Here is a 15,262-nt window from a genome sequence, read left to right as displayed (position 1 = left end):
GGAGAGGATTGCTTGAGCTTGGGAGGTTGAGGCTGCAGTGAACCCTGATTGTGACACTGCACTCCAGGCTGGAAAACAGAGTGAGATCCTGTCTCGAAAATAAATAAATAAATAAATAAACAAACAAACATAAAAAGTCCCTGAAATATTCTGAATGTTACTAAAATAATATTGCATAAATTGTTCATGAGTTCTCTCTAAAGAAAGGAAGACTCCATTTATATGATCACTAACTCTAAATTAGCAGAGTTTGAATTAATGAAGATTCTCTGAAGGTAGATTAGGCACATTACCTCTCTTTTGTCACTTTAAAGACTAGAGATGATTATAAAATGCTAGTGACAATTTCCATTTTTTTGTTTTGTTTTCATATAGGAAAGCAAGTGCATATGCAGAGATCTTCCAGATTTAGACACTCCTGTTGAAATTTCTGGTTTTGCAGCCTATTGAGTATACAAACATTTCCAGAAGTTAATAAACAATCAACTTCAGGTCCCCTATGACATCATTAGTTAGGAACAAGTACAATAAGCAAACTAGTGATGATATAATGAACATATTTGTTAAAGTGGAAAAAATTAGACCAATATGGCAAAAACTCTTCCTTTCATTACATTAATAATAGAAAATAGATTTCATAAAGAATACTATTTCATTTTAATTCACTCAAAATGATAAAAAGGGCCTGGTGCGGTGGCTCACGACTGTAATCCCAGCACTTTGGAAGGCTGAAGCAGGCAGAGAGCTTGAGCCCAGGAGTTGGAGACCAGCACTGGCAACAAAGTGAGACCCCCATCTCTTTTAAAAATTAGCCCACCATAGCAGCATGCACCTGTAGTCCCAGCTACTGGAGGGATGGGGGCGTGACTGAGGCTGACTTGGGAGGATCATTTGAGCCCCACAATCAGAAGTTGCAGTGAGCCAAGATTGCATCACTGCACTCCATCCTGGGCAACACAGTGAGACTCTGTCTCGATATGTATATATATGTATTTATCATGATTAAACAAAACTCAAATGACAAATTGTCTTTCTGGCTCCACAAAGCCTTTTAAATACTTAATTATATAGTTTTAAATTATTTTGTAAGTTATAAAAAGATAATAAAATTATTATTCATGCCTTTATATTTTGATGCTTTGGGGGGTTAACAAATTCTGAGTAAAAACATTAATTTAAGAAATCCAGGCTGGTTATGGTGACTCATGCCTGTAATCCCAGCACTTTGAGAGGCCAAGGCTGGAGGATCACATGAGTCCAGGAGTTGGAGACCAGCCTGGGCAACAGAGTAAGACCTCATCTCTACAAAAAATAAACAAAATTAGTTGGGTGTGGTGGCACACACCTGTAGTTCCAGGCTGAGGTGGGAGGATTGCTTAAGCTGGGGAGGTGAAGGCTATAGTGAGCTAAGATTGCACCACTGCACTCCAGCCTGGGCAACAGAGTAAGATTCTGTCTCAAAAGAAAAAAAAAAAAACTTCCAAAGAAAAGAAAAAGGAGATGAGGAGAGGGGAGGGGAAGGAAAGGGGAGAGGAGGGGAGGGGAGAGGAGGGCAGGAGAGGGGAGGGGAGGGAAGGGGAAGGGAGGGCAGAAAGGAAAAATGGATGGAAAAGAAAGGAAAACAGAAAAAGGAAAGGAAAGAAAATCTACTTGGGGAAAAGGAAGAACAAGAAAAAAGGAAAGAAGGAAGGAAAGAAAGGAAGGAAGGAAGGGAGGGAGGGAAAGAAAGAAATCTACTTGGGGAACGTGTTTGAATCACTTATTTCATAAGTAAAATATATTAATGTCAATTTATTAGCAACTAAGCTGTCTAATGAGTAAGAATTTCTATACAAGCAGCACCACCACAAATAAATGTTTCACTCTTTTAGAAGTTTAATCACATGTACGTATTAGGATGCATTAGGTAAAACCTTGCCAAAACAATTCAAATTATTTTCAGAAATAAAGCAATTCCAAACTATTCAGATCCCTTTGGTTGAAAAATATATGATGCAAATTAAAACCAATCCAGATATTCTCTATTAGTAATTAATTGGGGAGGGGAAAGTGTAAAAGTTCAGTCAGTCCATATGTAAACTAACTTCCAGATATAGCTTTTCTTAATTTCTTCATAAAAGATTAGGAAACTTCTATTTGTTCCCTCACAAATATGTCCTATATTAAAATTTTCTTGGCTTAAAGTAGAGCCATTTGCCTCATTAACAAAGAAATCAACAATATGCATTTTTAAAATCTACATTTTTTTTTTTACAGGATCCAACAAAGTGAAGAAACAATCTTTTATCATTTAAAAATGTAACCCATCCTGCATGTGAGATTTTGGGTGGGTTTTGTTTGTATGTTTAATATTTTAACTTTTAGTAAGTACATATGCCATATTTATAGTTAGAACAAATGACACGGAATGATTTTTAATTGACCCCAAAACATGTTTCTAGTTTGTCTTCACGGTAAAAAAAAAAAAAAAAAGTTAATAGTCCAAAAAATTAAGCCTTGAAATCATCATATCTACTATTATAATTAATCAAATCAAACAGTTCACATATAACAACTGTTTCTGGCTCAAAATTGTACTTTTTTAAACAATTGTAATAACTAGCAATCCATGTATGGCTTTCTTTTCAAGCATTTCTGCACCATCTAAGTAGCTCATGATCATTCTTGGTTTTTTTCTCCATTGGAAGTAAGTCAAACATAAAACAAATCTACCTTGATTCACATAGAAGGGCTTTGTGCCTAACGATCTGGACATCATGAAACAGCTGGCACCATGTCTTTGATGAACCAGATGGAATGCAGCTAAGAAAATAAAAGTCAAGCTTCCAACTCTGAATGCACTTTTACTTTGTATAAACACAGCTCATTATTTCACATTATAAAATATGAAAATATATCTAGCGCTTATAAAGTGCAAAAAACAAAAGCAAACAAACAAACAAAAAACCCAAAATAGCCTACGCTCTTCATTGTAGTGTCTTTTTAGTTTCATTGAACACATCAACTATTTCAAAATACCTTTCTCAAGATTTTTAGGTTTTTTTTTTTTTTTGGCCTTGACATTGGCTTTAAACATTTTGGAACATGTTCATTTTCTTATTTGTGTTCACACAAAGGAATTCATATTAAATTAATGCCTAGGCTCTAATTCTAAATTTTAATGCCCAGGTGTTTATAATAACATAATCTTAATAAATTCTCTATTTACTAATTATAATATTACAGTATTATATCCTATTAGGCAGACATAAGTATAATTAGCAAACAATTATAAATGCTAACTACATTTATAATTATCTCATGTTAAATGTTGTAAAATATTATATACAATATTATATAATATGTAACTGCATAACATTATCAAACTTAATTATGATTATTTATACATATTTGGTTATCAGGAATAAAACTATAATCTAATGCCTTTTAAAACATAAACTAGCATTTCCATGTTTATTACTTTTTTAAAAGCCTAAATTTAAAGACATGATTTCCTTAATACAAAACTGTTTTATATGTAATTACCACGAAAGAAATAAACTCATAATATTGACAAAGTCTCTATGTCTTTAATTATTTTTTAAATTTCATTTTCATAATAAAAATATCTCCCCCAAAATCACAACTTTTAGAAAGTGGTTATTTTGTTGTCCCCAGAAAATATGTACTTTGTTATCTCAGTAACAGAGGTAAATTTTCACCACCTAAATACTGTATTTTCTTCTATCATAATAGTTTGAGATGGATAATTAAGATGTTGGTAAAAAACAAAACCACTCACTCCCCTTGGTATTTTACCCTGCGTAAAGATTCATTTTAAAAATCTTTTGTCAAAAATAAAAAATTAAAATGTACTGGGAACAAACTATTAAAATATATCTTCTTTATGCTCTAATCCTCATCAATTACTTTTATAAACTCATAAATTCAGGACACATTGCTAACCAATTTTCTCAAAACACTATAATAACATTTTCCACAACACAGTTTTTTTTTTTTTTAAAAATCCAAATGGAATGACTATCAACCTTTCATTCATGTAATAAAAATGAAATTTTGGTTATTTTCACTATAATTTTAGACATTCATAAATCTCTACTTAGCATTTCTCTTTGGTAATTTAAGATATTGTATCAACAGTATTATTTAAAAATTTTTTTCCAAGGAAAAGAGGAGGAAAAAAAATGCCCTAAAATTAAAGATGTTTTACTTGTAATTTAAATCTTGCTGAGACTTTTGGCTTGTTGTCCTCAAAAGAGAGAAAAAGGGGAAAAAAAAAAAAAAAAAAAAAAAAGCCCCTTTAACAATGGATACAATAGCAAAGCGACCAAAATAAGTTAGAATTGAATACTAAGGGTGTGGTGTTTTACTTTATTTCCCCTTACCCTGAGATCTCTAGAAATAATTTCCAAAGATAAAATTCTGATTAAACTATAATATCTCAGGTAGATCTAACAGTAGATCTAATTGTCTGACTGAAAGACAAATAATGATTGCACTTATTGCGCTCGACCCATTACATTTTAGTTAAGCTTTAAAGATATGATAATCCTAGCACTTTGGGAGGCCAAGGCGGGCAGATCACTAGGTCAGGAGATCTAGACCATCCTGGCCAGCATAGTGAAACCACATCTCTACTAAAATACAAAATATTAAGCCTGGTGTGGTGGCACACGCCTGTAGTCCCGGCTACTTGGGAGGCTGAGGCGGGGGAATCGTTTGAACCCGGGAGGCGGAGGTTGCAGAGAGCCGAGATTGCGCCATTGCACTCCAGCCTGGCAACAGAGTGAGCCTCCGTCTCAATTAAAAAAAAAGATATTAATTAGTTACCTGTGAATATTTTAAATACATCAAATACAATATTTACTTGTAAATTGCTTGATTTGAAATAAGCATTTTCCTATGCTTAAATTTTAAACTTACTTAGAAGGAAAAAAGGATACTAGAGTTCTACCCTAAAAGGATCAGTAGTGAACATGTTTAAAACTGCATGTACTAGCCTGTAACAATTTACTTTAAAAACCACCAAAGCCAGTGCGGTAACACATGCACATGTAGTCATAGCCACTCAGGAGGATCATTTGGGCACAGGAGTTCAAGTCCAGCCTGAGCAACACAGTGAGATTCCATTTCTAAAAGTCTGGAAAGTCTCTAGAATCACTAATACATATGCCTTTGGTCGATTAGTCTATTGCCACAAAAACTGACCATCAGAGAACCTAATCAGAAGAGGATACCAACTGGTAGGCTTTATACGAGCAAATTGTGAAAAGAAACTGAGTCCCAGAAAAAAAGTGTCATGTGAGTCCAGGAAAGATCTCTACCCTAACTGTGTGCCCTAGAGAACTCATTCCTCATTTTAAAGGAAAATAGACTTTCCCACCTAACCTCTCCATTGAAGACTTTTCAATACCAGAGTCTAAGCCAAAGAGAAGCAAATGCCTGAAGATATAAGACATTTATTGTATAGTTTCTTAAATGCACCTCCCACCAAAAATTAAAACAGTAAAAAATATTTTGATGAATGGAATATATAAGACTTAGAAAGTCTCAACCAGCAAGGCTGAAACATGACTAGTTCTGAAGTTCTGGCTGGCAGATAGCAGCAGTATATAGTTATCCCCTGAATTTCATGATTTTCAAAAGTTTTCACGTTGGAGTTTTAAGTTTCCTGTTGGTTCTCTCTAGGGTAGATGAACATTTTAAGAAACTTGACAGAAATAAAAGATAACTATGCTTTACTTTAAAACTCAAATTTCCATAATTTTTCTCTCTTTACAATATCAAAATTTATTAATATGTCAACATTACTTTTAAGTACTTTATTTCTTAAGAGCCACAGAAAAGTAATCTATGAGGAGTATTTGTCCTATGTAAATCCACAAACTGGAAAATATTATAAGCAAAACAAGTGAATAGTAACTCAATATAGAGAAAAATAGTCAATATCCTTTTTGAGAAAGCAAATTCTCAAAAATATTTAGAAGACAGTTTAAAGTTTAGCAAAAAAGAAAGTCTAAGCCCTTTATCAGACATTCTGAATTAAAGGCTCAATTGCCCAAAAATATTTTGAAAGAATATGAAATTGTAGAATTAGTGATTTGATAGTTACTTAGTAATACAAAATACTTTTCTATATATGAAAATTTCAACTACATCATGACAAGCAAGTAAGTTTATTTATTTTTCTCTGATCTAAACTACCAGATTAGCTAGTAGCTGGAAATAATTGGCAGATGTGAAAACTTCTTTGTAAAACAGTTTTGTAAGTAATATATCTGTGCTGAAAGTGAAATAGGTAATAAATACTTAAGATTAAGCATTCTGAGATGTGCAACTGACTCTGAAGCTGGCAACATCTAAATAGTGTTTATTTGCCTTTGATGTGTTTCGGTTTTAAATTCTTTCTGTTCTGTAAACTATCAGGTGTTTATGTTTTGTTTTTTTTCAATTAAAACTACAGTCACAAGTTCCATCGGGTCATAGCCTATAGGAGAAAAGTATAATCCCTTTGTTCTATCACTATATTTTTACCTTCAGTATCTGACATGAATTTATTTAATTATGAACAAATATTTATTGAGCACCCACAACAAATGAGATACGAAAAATATGAGATAAGAAGAAATATATTTTAACAGGGTTTCACCTAATAAGAAATCACTAAAATGTATCTGAGTTAAAAAGTTTAAAAAGTTACATGGTTAAAATATTTATCTATCTTTTGTTCTAATTTCTTTTGCTTTTTAATTATTTTACTTTGAGATATTCAAGAATTTACCTATCCCTATTTTCAGGGTTGAATTAAATTCTATAATACATTCTTAAATAATCAGCTGTAGTGGTAACCTTGAAAAATAGAAATAAAGAAGCATTTTAAAATTCTTTTAAAGAATGCATAAAATTAGTTTGGAGAGAAAAGATGAAAAATTATATTATTCTACATCAGATAATTGGTTCATAAATATTTTTATATTATCATCTATTCCCGTCTGTGGGAAAAACCAGTTGTAGAGTAGGTTGTTTAATGTCTATCACAGTCAGCCATATGCCTGTAAGCATCAAGGGATGTGGAAGGACAGGACTAGTCTGTTCTGTTTATCAGAGTGTTTCCCAAGTGCTTGCCACAGTGCTTGGCACATAGCAGGTGTTCAATAAATATGCATTGAATGAATATCCATAGGCCATCTTTTCCATTCTCTTGCTGTCAGAAGGAAGGGTCTACTGCTGCTCTGCTTATCACTCAGGTTATCTGTCTCTCTCTCCGTGTAAAAAAACAAACAACAACAATGACAAAAGCAGTTCTGTCTATGTACTCCTCCTCTTTGGGGAAAAAGAGCTTTAGTACCATAGCTCTAAAAATCTTTCCCCACAGAAGAGTTTTAAACTTCCTTTTCCCGAAGGCTTGGCTGTGAAGGGAAGACCAAGAATCAGCACGAATTCATTGAGAGACACATAATTAACCTCTGCAGGTGCATAACCTTCTAGGTTAGGCAGTCTCTGACCCATTTGTCATTCAACCAGGAATTTTCAATGCGTTTTCTTTATGTAGGAAGTCTTTTGGGACCTCATAAAGTCTTTAGAAAGTCCCATACAGTTCTAATCCCTGGGTTCCACACTATCTACCAAAATCAAATCCCCTGAATTTAGATAGGAATTACAATAGAAACCACTACCAGACTTCCTCATTATGGTCCCTAAGCGCCAATGAGCCCTTATCACTGTGACTTTGTTTATTTGAACTTAGAATGTCCTTCACAATTCATTCTCTAGAGGTTCACCACTTAACATTTGCTTATTGCTCTATATTTTTAAAAAATCTTGATACAGTATCTCTTTTGATCATCACAATGACCTCAGTACTTAGTCAAAAAAGTTATTATTTTCCTAATTTTCCAAATAAAAAGTAGGCATAGAAAGGTCACAAGTCTAAGTATCAGAGCTAAGTCTTTTATCTCTAAGTTGAGATTTTTTTAAAAAGATGACTTAATGTACGAATCACAAACTAGTAACCTTCTTAAGTGTCTCAACACAGTTCTTTTACAAACCAAAATTAATTTAAATGTGCGTAAGCAAGCTACGTCATAGGCCCCCATGCTGTACGGTATTTTACTGGACCCTTCCCACATTCATATTACTATCTGATCATTAAAATTGTTTGCACTGTGATCCCATCAAATGGAACAGTCATTCATTCATTTATCCTTCCATCTGTTCTCCAAACACAGTTGCAGTCACTATCTGAGGCACTAGGAATGAATCTCAAGTTCCATAAGACATACTCACTGACCTCAAAAAGTTTTTAGTAAAGAAATCACATAAGCCCATCTGGACAAAAAGGTAACAAATAGAGGAACACACAAAATGCCAGCCAAGCATAAAGGTCAAATATTTAAATCAGTATGTGAGGATCAGATCATGGAAGGTAATCTATAAAGCTAGTATGTCTCCATTACCTCTCTCACTTTGATTTTCAAATGCCATTCCAGAGTGCAGCTTTCAAAATTTAAATTCCAGGTCTTTATTAATATTCTATCATATAGAATGATAAGTTTTAGTGTCAGTTCATTACAGATTCATGTTAAACACCGGTAACTATGTTTTGGAGGAAAGCTTAAGGCTATAATTCTACCACAAATTTAAAAATTTTTAAACAACTATTCAATATATAACAAAAAAGGTAGATGAGAGAGATGCCTTATTTCTGATCAACAAAGAAAATTATATTCTATTTTATAGCTAGATTATAGCCACTTCAAATGTTTGAACACCACATGGACCACTGATTCTAAGCATATATAGTGTTATTGTATCAAACTCAGTGGATGTGAAAAGCCACATAACCAAAATGTACCCAAAAGGAACACATCAGGTTTTCTGTATATTACCTAATACTAAGCTTCTGAATATAGAAAAACTGAACTATATTTTTAAACTATTTGTTGATTCGTTAAAGGGGCTCTGGCTCAACCACAACATAAAAAAAAGTTTGGATTTGACATCTTGGAATTTCTACCAAAAACCCTAATCCAGTTCAAGACTGTCAAAACTGTCAAAAACAAAACTGTACTAGTTTTGTATTCATTTTTAAACTCCTAGCCTCACAAATCAGCATGTACAGGAAAAGAACACATAATGGGAAACTGAGGCTCAGAAAGTTATGTGATTTCCCCACGGTCACGGAGCTAAAAACCAAAGGAGTTGAAATGAAAACACACGTCAGTAGATTTCAACTCTAAGACCTTTCACTTCAGCATTCTACCTTTCTAAGAAACAAGAAGTTGAGAAAAATTGAGGAAATTGAAATAAAATGTGTGACAAATGCCAGTAGAAATCAACAGATCATATAAACAGTTCTGTGATTATGGTGAGGCAAAATGAGGAGCAATCTTCTCTACAAGAAAAGCACAACACAGACTTAGTCCAAACCCCAAGATTAAACAGAAAACAATTAAAACTGCAATGTTTCCTCAGGGGTAAAAAGCATCAAATTAATTCAATCAAATAATTTATCCTTTCTCTCCTGATATTTTCCAGCATGTATAAAAGAAGAAAATTATACTTTGATCTCTAAAATTATTAGAGATAGTAACTAAATTTAACTTTACGGCAATTCTTGTAAGTGCTAAAACATCTTAACATCTAAATTTTTACTCTAAATTCCCAAAACTTTCTACAGACAAAAACTTTCAACTTTTTAACAAGAAAGTCTGCTAAACAGTTTATCCCCAATTTGTCTGTATGAAAAACAAACTCAGCTTTGCAGTTTGGGGATAATTAATCCCAAAGCTAGCAAATATATGGTGGAAAAACAGCAAATACTGGCTTCAGTAATATATTGCCTTGAAAGATAGTATCTGTAGAATCCTCCTTCCTCCCCTAATCATCTGAAAGTTTTCCATAATAAAAATATAAAATTATTATGTAGGAAAGTGACAGGGAAAGGTTAGAGGAAAAGAGCTGTTCAGGTTTTAAAATCCAACAAACTAAAAAACTAGCCCCAATACTATACCCAATCACCACTCTTTCAACAGATTCTACAACAGACCAAAGGAATAATTACGATGTAAGACTCAAAACAATCCACCAGATGGATATTTTAGGAACATCAAGTTAAAGCCATCCCCTCCTCATACCTGAAAAAGTACAGAAGGTGTAGTTTATCTTAAAAGCCATAAATTAATTCCCGATAGCCTTGGGGTAATTTGCTTCTGTTCCACACAAATGACTTTAAGATTTAACTTTAAGATTTGTATAACATACATAAGGTATTGTGATCATCTGATACTTTACTAATTCATATACAAAGTATTGTTAGACAATACAAAGTATTGTCATACATATACTTTACTAATTCATATACAAAGTATTGTGATCATCTGATACTTTTCTATTTTAATGCCTTTAAGATTTTTAAAACATATGCAAAGTATTGGGATCATCTGATACTTTACTAATTCAAAGCCCAGGGAGTAGATAAAAATCATTAAAGAATTACAGGGATGAGCTAGTTGTATTTTTGTCAGTCTCCTTAATAGATTGAGAATTTTCTGAGAACAAGGACCACCCATGTCTTATTCTTTGTATCCCCAGTTACTGGTATGCAGTAGGTGCTCAATACATACTTAATTAAATTCACAAAGATGTACATAGTTTTCTTTTGATAATCATTGACACTCATTTGAAGATGCCTTTTTGTACTGATGTAACTGCAAAATTTTTTTAAGAAAATGAATCAAATAAATTATTATTCTAATCTCAGGTTTTATAAGAGTATAACCAAGAACTAAATATGTGTAGAAGAAGGCATTAGACCTTAAAGAAGCACATAGAAAACTCGTGTAGAAGTCCAGATTGACTAAATCAAGTTTATTATTTTATCCATTAAATAGTCTAAGCAAATTAATTGGAACCAGACATATGAAGATCCGTAAGGTTTTCAGTAACCATTATTTAAAAAGAAATGTATAGGGTACATTTCAACACATCCAAAGTAACAGTTTAAGAAAAATGTAGATCCTGATAAATATTTAAAAGTATATATAGGCAAAAATGTTATGATATTCTCTTTTTATAACCATACTTATTACACAGTTAACAAGGTACTCAATTCCAAATGATATGTATAATGTCAGTTATCCACATAACCATGAATCTATTTTATTTAGAAATTACACCAAAACAAAAAGTTGTTTTCCGAAACAAATAAAATGACAATACATCCCTAAGTAGTTATTTAATAGACACACCTTAACCACAGCATCTGATTAATGAGCAATAAAAGCAATCTGTCCAGGTACCAACTGAAAGAATGTGACAACTTGGTTTTGGTAGATCACAAAGCAAACTTATTTGTTAACTGAAAAATACTGATTTCTAGGAATAAGTGTCAGAAGCTTATTAAACCAAATGACAAGGTTGATATTTCTAGACTTATAACTAAAATATCACGAGAAGTTGCCATTTTTAAAGCTTTATACTGGGGTACACATATTGGATGTAAACAAAATAGGTCAATCTATCAACCAAAGTGTTCCATTCTAGAAAAGATATTTGAAAATACACAGCCAATATTTGCTTTTTCTAGCCAGTTCCAGCCTTGCAGTTATTCCACTATTAGATATAAGCTTAGCCATCAAGTATAGACGCTTGAATATTTTTTGGATTGTCACAAATGACCTTAAGTTTGTTAGCTTTTGATAATGTAATGCAAAACCTTTATGAGTAGCCACAAAATTTAAAAAAAAAAAAAAAATACCACTTTGGGTAGACTCAATGCTCGTCTGTGTTACATTTAATATATACTTAATATGATCCCATTACAATGTTATTCTATTTTATTATTTTGAAAGTCAATTATTACACCTTTGTAATAATGTCAAAAATACAAATTCCAAGTTTAATGTAATGAAGAAATACACAAATTATCAGAATTATACATTAACTCCCAATAGCCACATCCAAGTTCTGTGTGAGTGTGTGTGTGTGTGCACCGCATGCACGTGAGAGAGAACTGTTTATCTGGGTTATTTTATTTTAAAGTTTTGTTTTGTTTCCAAATATTTTTCTTATACTATTTTAATAGTTCTTCCTATCCAATACTTAGTTCAAATGCTTTTGACCTATATGAATATGTTTCTAATGTCTGTCAGTCAATACAAAAGCGTAATTTCATTAAAATATATATGCTCAGGACTGAGAGAACATTATAAAATGAAGTTTGGCTAAAGTTCAACAGGACATCAAATAGCACTGGCAAGAATTTTCTTAAACAGATGGTATAAAATCTTGCTAACACAATAGTGTGTGCTTAACACAGGAACGGTATCAGAAACAGATGTGTTTCAAATGACCAAAGTACCAAACAGAAACAATAATCATGGAATATACATTTAAAAACAATACCCTTGCCAGCTGGGAAAAAAAAAATTGTAAATGTATGTCTTTGTCAAATACAAAATGCTACTGATATTTTTCCAGACTAAACTTGGCATACAAATATTTTCCCTTTTGCATTCTCTTATATATTGGCATTAAACTTCTATGAGGGTGGCCAAAATTAATGATATAATTATTCATACATGTTAAAAGAAACTAAGTCCTTGATTTAACCTAAGAAATTCAGAGGGTCTAAGGCCTATCATTTGGAACGGAAAACATTCTCAGCCCAGAAGAATCTCACAGGCGCGAGCGCGTAGGTAGACGTAGACACACACACACACACACACACACACACTTTACCTTTTAAAAGGGCTATATACTCGTGCATGGTCAGTTACATGTATTTGCCCAAGCTTTACACCATAGTATTAAAAGTTCTAAGGACCAAGGGCTTTGGCTGGCAGAGGAAGTAAAGCCAAGTAGAAGAAACTCGAATTCCCGAGGAAGGCCTCCCAGAGGCTGAAATTGCGGGCCTCCGGGTGATGATCAGGCCCAAGGCCCCTAGCGCCTGGCCCTCAGGGCTACTGCCTGCCCGCCTAGACGCCGCGCCGGGGAAGGCAAGTGGCGAAGCCACTCCGAAATGACAGCGGCCTTCCCCGGCCGTATCACTCCCTCCAGCCTTTCTTCCCGACTGGGGCATCCGGAGCCTATCCACCTCACGGGACAACCCAGGCACATTATCTGTTCTGGCCTAGTTAGGCCTTGCCCCCGTGGCCTTGTTGTTTGTTGCTGGTTTCGGTTGTGGTTTTTCCTCTTATTTTCACAGCGTTCTGTGGGGTGCTCGAATGTGCACAGAGGGAGCTTTTGAAGTGTTGGGCAAGAATTACCTACCTATTTACCAGTAGATACGGCGGAGGGGAAGGAGGGCTTGGGCCTTGAGTCTCCTTCAGGCTCTCCTTCTCAGGAAAGAAAGGTCTTATCCTCTGGAAGACCGATCTGAGTCCAGGAGAAGAATGTTACCCATGTGAAACCGAAGCCTCCGCCCTGGGGTTTCCCACGGAAAAGGATGCGAGGAGGGCGGCGGTCAAACCCACCAGGGCGACGCGAGGAGCCTGTCTCAGGGCCTGGGCTCGGGTAGGCGTCCAGGCGCTGGGAGCCGCGGCCACCCACACCGACTTTGGATTAGTGATGAGGAGGGGCGGGGCAGAGGATCACACAGGGTCCTCCACCTGCTTTCTGAACAGAGCTTGTTTCCGGGGCGCCGGCTCTCATCGCCCAGCCCTGCGCCCAAATGCCTCAGTGCCTCCCGGAGTGCACCGCGCGGTGGGGATGCTCCCAACCTGCACTGGGGCTGGACAACTGGGGCCTGAAAGCAGTGCCTCCCGGAGTGCACCGCGCGGTGGGGATGCTCCCAACCTGCACTGGGGCTGGACAACTGGGCCCTGAAAGCAGTGCCTCCCGGAGTGCACCGCGCGGTGGGGATGCTCCCAACCTGCACTGGGGCTGGACAACTGGGCCCTGAAAGCAGTGCCTCCCGGAGTGCACCGCGCGGTGGGGATGCTCCCAACCTGCACTGGGGCTGGACAACTGGGACCTCAAAGCCGTGGGGACCTGCCTGGCTCCAGGGCGTTTCTCTCCAGGTCGCTTTTGAAGGCAGGCGCCAGCCCAGGCCTCCGGGAGCGAGAAAGGGCCTCAACTCCCAATGGACGCGCCCTGCGGGCCTCCGCCTCGCCTCGGGCGTTGGGGTGTTACCAAGGAAATGCAACAATATTTATGACCAGCAGGCGATAAGAAAGTGTTCGCCCAGCACGCGATCCACCTCCCTCCCCTGGCTGATTGCCATCCTGCAGCCCATCCCCCTCCCTCTCCTCCCCGCTCCCAGATCCCAGACCCAAGCTCCACACGTGTCTAACTCCATTCCCACCTAACCATGCGCAGCGCTCAGGTCCCTCAAGACTCGCCCCTCCTACCCCACTCCCCCAGTCCCGCCATCCTCAAGGTCTTCTAAGAGAATTCTCACTTCTATTATAATACTTCAGGAAACTGAGAGGAGCCACACAGCCAACATGCAAGGCCACAAAATATTATTTACATGTAGCACAATGGTTAAGACCTTGTAATGAGTTTAGGTTCATCCTCTGTCGCTAGTTTGTCGTGAGAATGTGGGCTACCTCTCCGAGCTTCAGGTTCCCCATCTGTGAGTCAGGCATAATAATACATTCTACTTAACAGAAGATTGTGAGGACTACATATGACAACATATGTAAAAGCCAGGCAAAGCTAAACAATCCATGGTACTTCTTATAAAAGGATGCAAATTCATCTCTAAAAATACAAAGTCTTTTTAGGAAAAAAGTTATCTCAGTCTGGGGGAAGGGTGGTTTAAAGAAGCAGGAATTCTGACTTAGTTTACAGCCTACTTTTTTTCTGCATCCTGACCTTTAAAAGACAGATTTACATGGATTAATCCAAGTTATTTTTTTAAACGCAAGAGGTTCCTCCCCCCACACAATACCCCAAAATATTAGCGAAGCAGGGCAGAAGTATTCTGAGTGAGAGGAGGGGAAAGAAACCTTGAAAAGGCATCATATGTATTAAAAGCTTCAAAAGAAACTGCTGCCTATTTATTTCTTTCCAAAACTTTGAGATGCAAAACCAACAATGATGCAAACTGTAAAGAGCTTAGCCAGATCAAGGTGTTATTACTGAAAGTCGGAACAACCTAAAGACTCCATTTAAAATTAATAGTAATAATAATAAACACTTGTTGGAGGCCCTTCTGAGGAAGGGGGGGGGTGGTATTTGAGGGAAATGGGATTAACCACTTCTAAAACAATTTTTGTTGTGTTTCTAAGCCTATAGCAGTTATAGCTGATCTTAG

At 36.0% G+C, this 15,262-nt stretch overlaps 1 long non-coding RNA gene across 1 annotated transcript in view; it reads right to left on the bottom strand.

Moving 5' to 3' along the window:
- LOC140709368 (uncharacterized) overlaps positions 1-13,748 on the bottom strand; it is a 74,318-nt gene extending 60,570 nt beyond the window's left edge. The window contains exon 1 of the long non-coding RNA XR_012089878.1: positions 13,273-13,748. This is a non-coding gene — a long non-coding RNA (uncharacterized lncRNA). The remainder of the gene's footprint in view (positions 1-13,272) is intronic.
- Between the last annotated feature and the right edge of the window lie 1,514 nt (positions 13,749-15,262).

The sequence above is a fragment of the Chlorocebus sabaeus genome, chromosome 20 (genome assembly GCF_047675955.1).
Source record: "Chlorocebus sabaeus isolate Y175 chromosome 20, mChlSab1.0.hap1, whole genome shotgun sequence".
NCBI classification, from domain to species: Eukaryota; Metazoa; Chordata; class Mammalia; order Primates; family Cercopithecidae; genus Chlorocebus; species Chlorocebus sabaeus.
Note: the sequence above shows the minus strand (reverse complement) of the source record. Positions and strands in the feature narration are given on the sequence as shown.